The 13,533-nt window shown below is 48.8% G+C and overlaps 2 non-coding genes across 2 annotated transcripts; both read right to left on the reverse strand.

Annotated features, from left to right (window-relative positions):
• Nucleotides 1-953: 953 nt before the first annotated feature.
• Nucleotides 954-1,026, reverse strand: trnat-ugu (transfer RNA threonine (anticodon UGU)). The gene has a single exon. It is a non-coding gene; the product is annotated as a tRNA-Thr (tRNA).
• An 8,947-nt stretch (nt 1,027-9,973) lies between these two features.
• Nucleotides 9,974-10,046, reverse strand: trnat-ugu (transfer RNA threonine (anticodon UGU)). The gene has a single exon. It is a non-coding gene; the product is annotated as a tRNA-Thr (tRNA).
• Between the last annotated feature and the right edge of the window lie 3,487 nt (nt 10,047-13,533).

Below are 13,533 nucleotides of genomic sequence, written 5' to 3' on the forward strand. Positions count from 1 at the left end.
GGTGAGGTTGGTTTGAGTGAGGTAGGAGGTGAGTGAGATTTGAGTGAGGTGGGAGGTGAGGTAGATGGGAGAGGTAGGAGGTGAGGGAGGTAGATTTGAGTGAGGTGGGAGAGGTTTGAGTGAGGTAGGTGAGAGTGAGGTGAGGGAGATATGAGTGAGGTGGTAGGTGAGGTTGGTTTGAGTGAGGTAGAAGGCGAGTGAAATTTGCGAGGTGGGGGAGATTTGAGTGAGGTTGGAGGTGAGGTAGATTTGAGTGAGATGGGAGAGGTGGGAGGTTTGAGTGAGGTAGATTTGAGTGTTGGGAGAGGTTTGAGTGAGGTTGGAGGTGAGGGAGGTTGGAGGTGAGGGAGCTTTAAGTGAGGTAGGAGGTGAGGGAGGTTGGAGGTGAGGGAGGTTTGGCCTTGGAAGATGCCGCAGTGGGATGTGAACACGTTTAGTGTTTGAAGGAGGCTGATTCTCGGTGTGAATGGCCTCTTCTGCACTGGATTATTCTGTGATTCTGCACTGGATTATTCTGTGATTCTGCACTGGATTATTCTGTGATTCTGCGCTGGATTATTCTGTGATTCTGTGCTGGATTATTCTGTGATTCTGCACTGGATTATTCTGTGATTCTGCGCTGGATTATTCTGTGATTCTGCACTGGATTATTCTGTGATTCTGCACTAGATTATTCTGTGATTCTGCGCTGGATTATTCTGTGATTCTGCACTGGATTATTCTGTGATTCTGCACTGGATTATTCTGTGATTCTGCACTGGATTATTCTGTGATTCTGCACTAGATTATTCTGTGATTCTGCACTGGATTATTCTGTGATTCTGCACTGGATTATTCTGTGATTCTGCGCTGGATTATTCTGTGATTCTGTGCTGGATAATATTACCAGAGATTTAAAATGTTCCTTTTGCTTTTATTTATTATATTTTTCAAGTGGGTGTAAAAATCCAGACAGGCCCCAGCGAGGATCGAACTCGCGACCCCTGGTTTACAAGACCAGTGCTCTAACCACTGAGCTATGGAGCCCCAGTGCTGCCGAAAATTTTCCGCCTCACTCACTCATTCCTCGACTGGAGATGAATGGGAATTCACCTTCCCGGCCTTGTCTCCAACACGAGGGCCCCCAGGCCTCGCCCCCTCCCCACCGCCTCTGCAAAGCTACCCCTGTATCCCAACGCCCCCCAAACCCGGCCCCACACCCTCACTCAGCGCCCCGGGTGTTGGGCCCTGACAAACGGGCACAGGGTGCCCAATTGAGGGCCGCCTCCACTTCCCCAATCACCCCCATGACCCGAGATGCCCCCTTCCCCCCAAACGACCACCCTTACCTCGCCAGGGCACGCAAAATTTCCCCGGCGAGCCAAACCAAACATACCTGCACTCCTGGATCCATGTCATCAGCTGGGCTGCAGTCCCAGCAGTGGCTACTGCTCCCGGTGGCGCTGCTGGGGCTAAGATTGACTGGCAGCTCAATAAGGCGGGACTTCCTCCCTCAAGCGGGTGGAAATCCCGCCTCGGACCAATTAAAGCCCGGGGATGTGTAGAATGCAGGTCGGATCCCTGGGCTGAGTGGAAGCATGTTCGCCACTGAATTTTACATCGGCGGCCACCTCCCGTGCACCCGGCATAAAATCCAGCCCAATCATGTCTCAAATTACTCACATACTGGATCCTAAAACGTTATTTTCTGAAAGACATGTGAATGAATCTGTACTGTCAGGTTCCACCATCTTCCAAGGGAGCCTGTTCCATTGATAGACCATTTACTGTCTGAAATAATGCAGAATAATTTTCCTGCTGTTCTGGACAAGGTGAAACATGGTTGACATTATCCCATCCCTTTAGAATCCAGACAGTGGCAGGAGAGTCCAGGAACTCTTTGGACGTTTTCCCCGTAATGTGAGGGGGTGAGGTGTAAGAGCCATCCACAGCCCCTTTCATAATTTGAAGGGTCACTGTTACAACCGAGGCAGGAGGAGTGCGCTGTTTATTTAATCCCACTTCTCCACAGGTCACAGCATTTGAATAAATCGTTCCACCTACTGAAGAACTGACAATTCCACACTCCCTGAATGAAACACATCAACCAGGTTTCTTTAACCAACAACAAAAATTAACTATTTATTAATAAACTAAGTTTTAAGCAAAAGTGAGATAAATCTATATACGAAACACTCCTTATTTCCCTAGCCCTCATACATACACACATACATTAAAAAAACAACGGTTAACTTGGGGGAAAAGGATTTTTGGGTTTACAGTTGTTTCATAGGAATAGAAGGAATAATAAAATAATTCAGTTTGTCACGTTCTGGTCAAAAATTCTTCAATTTGGTGAGGTACATACGAATTAAGAGCAGGAGTAGGCCATTCAGCCCCTCGAGCCTACTCCACCATTCAATAAGTTCATGGCTGAACTGATTACTCCACATTTTCACCTACCCCCAATAACCTTCCACCCCATTGCTTATCAAGAATCTATCTACCTCTGCCTTAAAAATATTCAAAGACTCTGCTTTCACCGCCTTTTGAGGAAGAGAATTCCAAAGACTCACGAACCTCTGAGAGAGAAAATTTCTCATTTGTCTTAAATGGGTGACCCCGTATTTTTAAATAGTTTGAGATTCTCCCACAAGGGGAAACATCCTTTCCACATCCACCCTGTCAAGATCCCTCAGGATCTTATATGTTTCAATCAAGTCGCCTCTTACTCTTCTAAATTCCAGCAGATACAAGCCTAGCCTGTCCAATCTTTCCTCATAAGACTAACTGCCCATTCCAGGTATTAGTCTAGTAAACCTTCTCTTTACTGCCTCCAACACCTCCTTGGGGCGGCACAGTGGCGCAGTGGTTAGCACCACAGCCTCACAGCTCCAGTGACCCGGGTACTACCTGTGTGGAGTTTGCAAGTTCTCCCTGTGACCGTGTCGATTTCCGCCGGGTGCTCTGGTTTTCTCCCACAGCCAAAGACTTGCAGGTTGATAGCTAAATTGGCCATTGTACATTGCCCCTAGTGTAGGTAGGTGGTAGGAGAATGGTGGGGTTGTGTTAGAGAATATGGGGTTAATGTAGGATTAGTATAAATGGTTGTTGGTTCACACAGACTCAGTGGGCCGAAGGGCCTCTTGCAGTGCTGTATCTCTGAATGAATGAACGCATTTACATCCTTCCTTAAATAAGGAGACCAGTACTGTACACAGTACTCCAGATGTGGTCTCACCAATGCCCTGTGTAGCTGAAGCATAACCTCCCTACTTTTGTACTCAATTCCCCTCGCGATAAACAATAACATTCTTTTAGCTTTCCTAATTATTTGCTGTATCTGCAGACTAACCTTTTGCGATTCATGCACTAGGACACCCAGATCCCTCTTCATCTCCGAGCTCTGCAATCTCTCACCATTTAGATAATATGCTGCTTTTTTATTCTTCCTGCCAAAGTGGACAATTTCACATTTTCCCACATTATACTCCATTTGCCAGATCTTTGCCCACTCACTTAACCTATCTATATCCCTTTGTAGCACCTCCTCCCCCCCACCCCGCCTTATGTCCACTTCACAAGTTACTTATCTTTGTATCATCAGCAAATTTAGCAACCATACCTTTGGTCCCTTCATCCAAGTCATTTATTAAAATGGTGAGACGTTGAGTCCCCAGCACTGATCCCTGTGGCACACCACTCATTACATCTTGCAAACCGGAAATTACCCATTATGCCTACTCTCTGTTTCCTGTCAGCTAACCAATATTCTATCCATGCCAAGATGTTACCCCCTACACCATGAGCTTTTATTTTCTGAAATAGCCTTTGATGTGGCACCTTATCAAATGCCTTCTGGAAATCTAAGTACAATACATCCACCGGTTCCCTTTTATCCACAGCACATGTAACTCCCTCAAAGTTCTCCAATAAATTGGATAAACATGATTTCCCTTTCACAAAGCCATGTTGACTCTGCCTGATTAACTTGAAATTTTCTAAATTCCCTGCTATAACATCTTTATCAATAGCTTCTAACATTTTCCCTAAGACAGATGTTAAGCTAACTGGCCTGTAGTTTCCTGCTTTCTGTCTCCCTCCCGTTTCAACTAACATTCGTTATTTTTCAATCGAAAGGAACCTTCCCCTTAACTTTGAGGTCATTAATTAATCCTAGATTCCGCACTAATCCCAGAGTCGAATAGTCGAATGCCACTCAAAGTCTCTCCAGGCGAGATTGATGAACAGTCTGTGATGGGTAGGTGTTCAAAGCAATTCAACTGCAGTAGGCTTCACAGAGGTCTTTCAGCAGGGTGTATCAACAAGTCTGCTTGGGTCTTAAAACAGCAGCCTAGCAGTAGAAGTCTTTTTCAGATTTCGGGATTTCTTAAAACACAGGAGGCAACAGGAACCACTCTTGATGCAGGAGGCAATAGAAATCTGTTCTCTTTGACATACAAGGGTTTCTTTTCAAGAGATACAGGTTCCTTCACAGAGAGAGATAACACTTTTTTGTGGGTCTTCCTCTCTGCTCCAGGCAGGTCAAAGCCAAATTTCAAAATGCCAGATCTTTGTCCAACTCACTGTTTTTTTAGAGGTCCGAAGTGAAAGCAAAACCTTTTTGAGATGATCACATGACATAGATTCTCCCCTGTCATTCAGAGTGCTACTCTGTGAAGGTCAAAACCCCTTGCTGGTTTCCTTGAAATTACCTGCTTTCCTGTTCTTGTTTACAAGGTCAATATCCAAAAATTTCAGCTATTTGCAGGTGACAATGTCCACTGAAAAATCCTTTTTCAGATTCTTTTTAGTACGAAAATAAAACCATTGTAAACCAGCCAACATGTGTCAGAATCCCTCCTTAACCAAGCTCCACAACAAATTCCTGGCCCAAAACCCTTCCTTCAGGGAGAAAATCTTACACTAAACCATCAATAATCCTGACTTGGAACTATATCACTGTTCCTTCACTGTCGCTGGGTCAAAATCCTGGAACTCCCTTCCTAACAGCACTGTGAGTGTACCTACACCAAATGGACTGCAGCGGTTCAAGAAGGCAGCTCACCACCACCTTCTCAAGGGCAATTATGGATGGGCAATAAATGCTGGCCTTGCTCGTGACGCCCACATCCTATGAATAAGTAAAGACGATAACAGTCTGGGCCCAGACGTCAACCCTTTGGCTCTTCTCAATGCCCAGGCCTGAAAGGTTGTGTGAGGCAGATACAATTGTGACTTTCAAAAGGAAATTGGATAAGCACCAGAAGAGAATAAAATTTGCGGGGCTATGGGGAAGGGAAGGGGAGTGAGATCAGCTGTCATCACCTGCTCTTGCAGAGCGCTGTCATGGTCATGATGGGCTGAATGACCTCCTTTCTCTGCTATGACCATTCTAGGCCTCTATCTTCTTCTTCTTTGGCCTCCTTGTCTCGAGAGACAATGGGTAAGCGCCTGGAGGTGGTCAGTGGTTTGTGAAGCAGCGCCTGGAGTGGCTATAAAGGTCAATTCTAGAGTGACAGACTCTTCCACAGGTGCTGCAGATAAAATTGGTTGTCGGGGCTGTTACACAGTTGGCTCTCCCCTTGCGCCTCTGTCTTTTTTCCTGCCAATTGCTAAATCTCTTCGACTTGCCACACTTTAGCCCCGCCTTTATGGCTGCCCGCCAGCTCTGGCGAACGCTGGCAACTGACTCCCACGACTTGTGATCAATGTCACAGGATTTCATGTCGCGTTTGCAGACGTCTTTAAAGCGGAGACATGGACGGCCGGTGGGTCTGGTACCAGTGACGAACGCGCTGTACAATGTGTCCTTGGGGATCCTGCCATCTCCCATGCGGCTCACATGGCCAAGCCATCTTAAGCGCCGCTGACTCAGTAGTGTGTATAAGCTGGGGATGTTGGCCGCCTCGAGGACTTCTGTGTTGGAGATACGGTCCTGCCACTTGATGCCAAGTATTCTCCGGAGGCAGCGAAGATGGAATGAATTGAGACGTCGCTCTTGGCTGACATACGTTGTCCAGGCCTCACTGCCATAGAGCAAGGTACTGAGGACACAGGCTTGATACACTTGGACTTTTGTGTTCGGACTCTATGACGTGAGGATATCATGGAAGGAGTGACGCTAAACAAAAACAGAAAATGCTGGAAACACTCAGGCATCATGTGTGGAGAGAAAAACAGACTTAATGTTTCAGGTCTGTGTAACCTTTTACCAGAACCTAAAATTTGCTCAAACACGTAGGTTTTAAGAGAGACGAAGGGGGTTTGGGTTAGGGAATTTGCAGAGCATGGGGGTTGAGGGTTTGATGATGGGTTAGGGGAGATCCCAAGAGGCCAGAGTCAGGTGAAAGGGAGAGTTTGGGGAGAGGGTGAGGGAGATTGGGAGGGCGTGAGCGAGGGAGTGAGGGTGAGGGAGGTCAGAATGGGGTGAGTGAGGGCGATTTGTGTGAGATGGGGGCAAGGGAGATTTGAGTGAGGTGATTCGGAGGGGTGAGGAGGGAGTGAGGGAGTTTGGGAGGGGGTTGAGGGAGGGGACAAGTGAGAAAGATTTGAGTGAGATGGGAGGTCAGGGATATTTGAGTGAGGTGGGAGGTGAGGGAGATTTGAGTGAGGTAGGAGGTGAGGGAAGTTTGAGTGAGGTAGGAGGTGAGGTGGGAGGTGAGGGAGCTTTGAGTGAGGGGGAAGTGAGGGAGGTTTGAGTGAGGTGGGAGGTGAGGGTGGTTTGAGTGAGGTAGGAGGTGAGGGAGGTTTGAGTGAGGTGGGAGGTGAGGGAGATTTGAGTGAGGTAGCAGGTGAGGGAAGTTTGAGTGAGGTAGGAGGTGAGGTGGGAGGTGAAGGAGATTTGAGTGAGATGGGGGACATTTGAGTGAGGTGCGGTGAGGGAGGTTTGAGTGAGGTGGGAGGTGAGGGGGATTTGAGTGAGGTGAGTGGTGAGGGAGGTTTGAGTGAGGTAGGAGCTAAGGGAGATTTGAGTGAGGTAGGAGGTGAGGGAGGTTTGAGTGAGGTGGGAGGTGAGGGAGATTTGAGTGAGATGGGATGTGAGGGAGGTTTGAGTGAGGTGGGGCATGAGGGGGATTTGAGTGAGGTGAGTGGTGAGGGAGATTTGAGTGAGGTAGGAGGTGAGGGAGGTTTGAGTGAGGTGGGAGGTGAGGGAGATTTAAGTGAGGTGGGAAGTGTGGGAGGTTTGTGTGTGGTGGGCGGTGAGGTAGGAGGTGAGGGAGATTTGTGTGAGGTGGGAAGTGAGGGAAGTTTGTTTGTGGTGGGAGGTGAGGTAGGAGGTGAGGGAGATTTGAGTGAGGTGGGAGGTGAGGGAGGTTTGAGTGAGGTAGGTGAGGGAGGTTTGAGTGCGGTAGGAGGTGAGGGAGGTTTGGGTGAGGTGGGTGAGGGAGGTTTGAGTGAGGTAGGAGGTGAGGGAGGTTTGAGTGAGGTAGGAGCTGAGGGAGATTTGAGTGAGGTAGGAGGTGAGGGAGGTTTGAGTGAGGTGGGAGGTGAGGGAGATTTGAGTGAGGTGGGGTGAGGGAGGTTTTAGTGAGGTGGGAGGTGAGGGGGATTTGAGTGAGGTGAGTGGTGAGGGACATTTGAGTGAGGTAGGAGGTGAGGGAGGTTTGAGTAAGGTGGGAGGTGAGGGAGATTTAAGTGAGGTGGGAAGTGTGGGAGGTTTGTGTGTGGTGGGAGGTGAGGTAGGAGGTGAGGGAGATTTGTGTGAGGTGGGAAGTGAGGGAGGTTTGTGTGTGGTGGGAGGTGAGGTAGGAGGTGAGGGAGATTTGAGTGAGGTGGGAGGTGAGGGAGGTTTGAGTGAGGTAGGAGGTGAGGGAGGTTTGAGTGCGGTAGGAGGTGAGGGAGGTTTGAGTGAGGTGGGAGGTGAGGGAGGTTTGAGTGAGGTGGGAGGTGAGGGAGGTTTGAGTGAGGTAGGAGGTGTGGGAGATTGGAGGTGAGGGAGATTTGAGTGAGGTGGGAAGTGAGGGAGGTTTGAGTGAGGTAGGTGAGGGAGGTTTGAGTGCGGTAGGTGAGGGAGGTTTGAGTGAGGTGGGAGGTGAGGGAGATTTGGGTGAGGTGGGAGGTGAGGGAGGTTTGACTGAGGTAGGAGGTGAGGGAGATTGGAGGTTAGGGAGATTTGAGTGAGGTGGGAGGTGAGGGAGATTTGAGTGAGGTGAGGGAGATTTGAGTGAGGTGGAAGGTGAGGGAGATTTGAGTGAGGTGAGGGGGATTTGAGTGAGGTGAGGGCGATTTGAGTGAGGTAGGAGTTGAGGGAGATTTGAGTGATGTCGAAGGTGAGGGAGATTTGAGTGAGGTGGGAGGTGAGGGGGATTTGAGTGAGGTAGGAGGTGAGGGTATTTGAGTGAGGTGGGAGTTGAGGGGGATTTGAGTGAGGTGGGAAGTGAGAGAGGTTTGAGTGAGGTGGGAGGTGAGGTAGGAGCTGAGGGAGATTTGAGTGAGGTGGGAGGTGAGGGAGGTTTGAGTGCGGTAGGAGGTGAGGGAGGTTTGAGTGAGGTGGGAGGTGAGGGAGGTTTGAGTGAGGTGGGAGGTGAGGGAGGTTTGAGTGAGGTGGGAGATGAGGGAGATTTGAGTGAGGTGGAGATTTGAGTGAGGTGGAAGGTGAGGGAGATTTGAGTGAGGTGGGAGGGATTTGAGTGAGGTGAGGGCGATTTGAGTGAGGTAGGAGTTGAGGGAGATTTGAGTGAGGTCGGTGAGGGGGATTTGAGTGAGGTAGGAGGTGAGGGTATTTGAGTGAGGTGGGAGTTGAGGGGGTTTTGAGTGAGGTGGGAAGTGAGAGGTTTGAGTGTGGTAGGTGAAGGTGGTTTGAGTCAGGTAGGAGGTGAGGGAGGTTTGAGTGAGGTAGGAGGTGAGGGAGATTTGAGTGAGGTGGGAGGTGAGGGAGGTTTGAGTGAGGTATGTGAAGGTGGTTTGAGTCAGGTAGGAGGTGAGGGAGGTTTGAGTGAGGTGGGAGGTGAGGGAGGTTTGAGTGAGGTCGGAGGTGAGGGAGGTTTGACTGAGGTAGGAGGTGAGGGAGATTGGTGAGGGAGATTTGAGTGAGGTGGGAGGTGAGGGAGACTTGAGTGAGGTGAGGGAGATTTGAGTGAGGTGGAAGGTGAGGGAGATTTGAGTGAGGTGAGGGGGATTTGGGTGAGGGCGATTTGAGTGAGGTAGTTGAGGGAGATTTGAGTGAGGTCGAAGGTGAGGGAGATTTGAGTGAGGTGGGAGGTGAGGGGGATTTGAGTCAGGTAGGAGGTGAGGGTATTTGAGTGAGGTGGTTGAGGGGATTTGAGTGAGGTGGGAGGTGAGGTAGGTTTGAGTGAGGTGGGAGGTGAGGGAGGTTTGAGTGAGGTAGGAGGTGAGGGAGGTTTGGCCTTGGAAGATGCCGCAGTGGGATGTGAACACGTTTAGTGTTTGAAGGAGGCTGATTCTCGGTGTGAATGGCCTCTTCTGTGCTGGATTATTCTGTGATTCTGAGCTGGATTATTCTGTGATTCTGCGCTGGATTATTCTGTGATTCTGTGCTGGATTATTCTGTGATTCTGCACTGGATTATTCTGTGATTCTGCGCTGGATTATTCTGTGATTCTTTTTTTAGATTAGAGATACAGCACTGAAACAGGCCCTTGGGCCCACCGAGTCTGTGCCGAACATCAACCACCCATTTATACTAATCCTGCACTAATCCCATATTCCTACCAAACATCCCCACCTGTCCCTATATTTCCCTACCACCTACCTATACTAGTGACAATTTACAATGGCCAATTTACCTATCAACCTGCAAGTCTTTTGGTTTGTGGGAGGAAACCGGAGCACCCGGAGAAAACCCACGCAGACACAGGGAGAACTTGCAAACTCCACACAGGCAGTACCCGGAATCGAACCCGGGTCCCTGGAGCTGCGAGGCTGCGGTGCTAACCACTGCGCCACTGTGCTGGATAATATTACCAGAGATTTAAAATGTTCCTTTTGCTTTTATTTATTATATTTTTCAAGTGGGTGTAAAAATCCAGACAGGCCCCAGCGAGGATCGAACTCGCGACCCCTGGTTTACAAGACCAGTGCTCTAACCACTGAGCTATGGAGCCCCAGTCCTGCACAAATCCAGCGCCTCACTCACTCATTCCTCGACTGGAGATGAATGGGAATTCCCTTTCCTGGCCTTGTCTCCAAACGCGAGGGCCCCCAGGTCTCCCCCCACTCCCACCCCCACTCTGCTAAGCGATCCTCCCCCCGTATCCCCGCTCCCCCCAAACCCTCACTGTCTGTGTTCAAATTATTGACAATGGAGCCTGACTCGGCCACCAGAGGGCGCGTCTCTCCCGCCGTATCACTGTTCGTCATAAGGGGGCGCTGCATTCGTGTATCGCACTATTCTCTGTCCGCCATCAGGGGGCGCTGCACTCGGATGTTGCACTACTCGCTTTACGCTATCAGGGGGCGCTACACTCGGTATTGCACTATTTGCTGTCCGCCATCAGGAGGCGCTGCATTCGGATGTTGTACTACTCGCTGTCCGCCATCAGGGGGCGCTGCACTTTGGCGTTGCACTGTTTCCTTGCCGCCATCAGGGGACGCTGCACTCGGGTGTTGCTCTATTCACTTTCCGCCCTCAGGAGGCGCTACACTCGGGGATTGCACCACTTGCTATCCGCCATCAGGCGGCGCTGCATTCGGAGATTACACTACTCGCTGTCCGCCATCAGGGGGCGCACCACCCCTTCCTACCCCAATGAACAGGAATTTGGGAGCTGGTGGATGAATCAGACAGCGAAGCAATGCCAATTATTGTGCCAGCTCATCGAATGCAACTTGGCATTTTAGGCAACATAAAAACAGAGATTCAAAAGCAAAATACTGCAGATGCTGGAAATCTGCCTGTGTCCCTATTCACATCTAAGCTCGCTGACCTTCACTGGATCCTGGTCAACCAACACCTCGCTTTTAACATTATTAAAATTAAAAATTTAAACATTAAAATAACATCAAAAATAAATTTAAAATTAAATCCTTCCATGGCCTCACCCCTCCCTACCTTTGTAATCTCTTTGTAACCCTCTGACATCTCCGCACTCCTCCAATTCTTGAGCAATCCTAATTTTAATTGCTCCACCTAATTTAATTGCTATGCTTTCAGCAGCCTCGACACTCTTTCTTTTGGGCCTCCTTATCTCGAGAGACAATGGATAAGCGCCTGGAGGTGGTCAGTGGTTTGTGAAGCAGCGCCTGGAGTGGCTATAAAGGCCAATTCTGGAGTGACAGGCTCTTCCACAGGTGCTGCAGAGAAATTTGTTTGTTGGGGCTGTTGCACAGTTGGCTCTCCCCTTGCGCCTCTGTCTTTTTTCCTGCCAACTACTAAGTCTCTTCGACTCGCCACAATTTAGCCCTGTCTTTATGGCTGCCCGCCAGCTCTGGCGAATGCTGGCAACTGACTCCCACGACTTGTGATCAATGTCACACGATTTCATGTCGCGTTTGCAGACGTCTTTATAACGGAGACATGGACGGCCGGTGGGTCTGATACCAGTGGCGAGCTCGCTGTACAATGTGTCTTTGGGGATCCTGCCATCTTCCATGCGGCTCACATGGCCAAGCCATCTCAAGCGCCGCTGACTCAGTAGTGTGTATAAGCTGGGGGTGTTGGCTGCTTCAAGGACTTCTGTGTTGGAGATATAGTCCTGCCACCTGATGCCAAGTATTCTCCGAAGGCAGCGAAGATGGAATGAATTGAGACGTCGCTCTTGGCTGGCATACGTTGTCCAGGCCTCGCTGCCGTAGAGCAAGGTACTGAGGACACAGGCCTGATACACTCGGACTTTTGTGTTCCGTGTCAGTGCGCCATTTTCCTACACTCTCTTGGCCAGTCTGGACATAGCAGTGGAAGCCTTACCCATGCGCTTGTTGATTTCTGCATCTAGAGACAAGTTACTGGTGATAGTTGAGCCTAGGTAGGTGAACTCTTGAACCACTTCCAGAGCGTGGTCGCCAATATTGATGGATGGAGCATTTCTGACATCCTGCCCCATGATGTTCGTTTTCTTGAGGCTGATGGTTAGGCCAAATTCATTGCAGGCAGACGCAAACCTGTTGATGAGACTCTGCAGGCATTCTTCAGTGTGAGATGTTAAAGCAGCATCGTCAGCAAAGAGGAGTTCTCTGATGAGGACTTTCCATACTTTGGACTTCGCTCTTAGACGGGCAAGGTTGAACAACCTGCCCCCTGATCTTGTGTGGAGGAAAATTCCTTCTTCAGAGGATTTGAACGCATGTGAAAGCAGCAGGGAGAAGAAAATCCCAAAAAGTGTGGGTGCGAGAACACAGCCCTGTTTCACACCACTCAGGATAGGAAAGGGCTCTGATGAGGAGCCACCATGTTGAATTGTGCCTTTCATATTGTCATGGAATGAGGTGATGATACTTAGTAGCTTTGGTGGACATCCGATCTTTTCTAGTAGTCTGAAGAGACCACGTCTGCTGACGAGGTCAAAGGCTTTGGTGAGATCAATGAAAGCAATGTAGAGGGGCATCTGTTGTTCACGGCATTTCTCCTGTATCTGACGAAGGGAGAACAGCATGTCAATAGTCGATCTCTCTGCACGAAAGCCATACTGTGCCTCAGGGTAGACGCGCTCGGCCAGCTTCTGGAGCCTGTTCAGAGCGACTCGAGCAAAGACTTTCCCCACTATGCTGAGCAGGGAGATTCCACGGTAGTTGTTGCAGTCACCGCGGTCACCTTTGTTTTTATAGAGGGTGATGATGTTGGCATCGCGCATGTCCTGGGGTACTGCTCCCTCGTCCCAGCACAGGCATAGCAGTTCATGTAGTGCTGAGAGTATAGCAGGCTTGGCACTCTTGATTATTTCAGGGGTAATGCTGTCCTTCCCCTAAAGTCTGGAATTCCCTCTCAAAACCTCTGCCTCGCTATCTTCCTTAAAACCTACCTTTTGCCTTGAAATCTCCTTATGTGGCTCAGTGTCTAATGTTTTTTGTAATGCTCCTGTAAAACATTCAATTGTGTTAAAGGCCCGAGATAAATACAAGCTGTTAAAAGCATAAAACGTTGAAAATATTCAGCAGGTCAGGAAGCAATTATAGAGAGAGAAACAGAGTCAACAACCTTTAGTTGGAACTGTTTTTATTTAGAATATTGGAACTACACAGACTCTATTGGTATAATAAAAGCAAAATACTGCGGATGCTGGAAATCTGAAACAAAAACAAGAAATGCTGGATTCACTCAGCAGGTCTGGCAGCATCTGTGGAAAGAGAAGCAGAGTTAACGTTTCGGGTCAGTGACCCTTCTTCGGAACCTATTGGTATCTGGAAGAAACTACAGGCCAATATTTCAGAATGCAGTTTATGACCAGAACACAGTTTCCAGCTTTTTTAAATTTCAAGTGCAATAATGATTAATTTCATAAATCTAAGCTAACAGAAAACTATTTTGCTTTTTATTAAATTCTGATGACGTGTTACACCCAAAACACATAATCCTGTCTCTTCTCTTTCCAGATACTTTGCTGATTTGAACACAGGAACAGAAATAGTCACTGTTGTAATGTAAAGAAATGCAGC

Source organism: Heterodontus francisci, chromosome 9, assembly GCF_036365525.1.
Source record: "Heterodontus francisci isolate sHetFra1 chromosome 9, sHetFra1.hap1, whole genome shotgun sequence".
Taxonomy (NCBI): Eukaryota; Metazoa; Chordata; class Chondrichthyes; order Heterodontiformes; family Heterodontidae; genus Heterodontus; species Heterodontus francisci.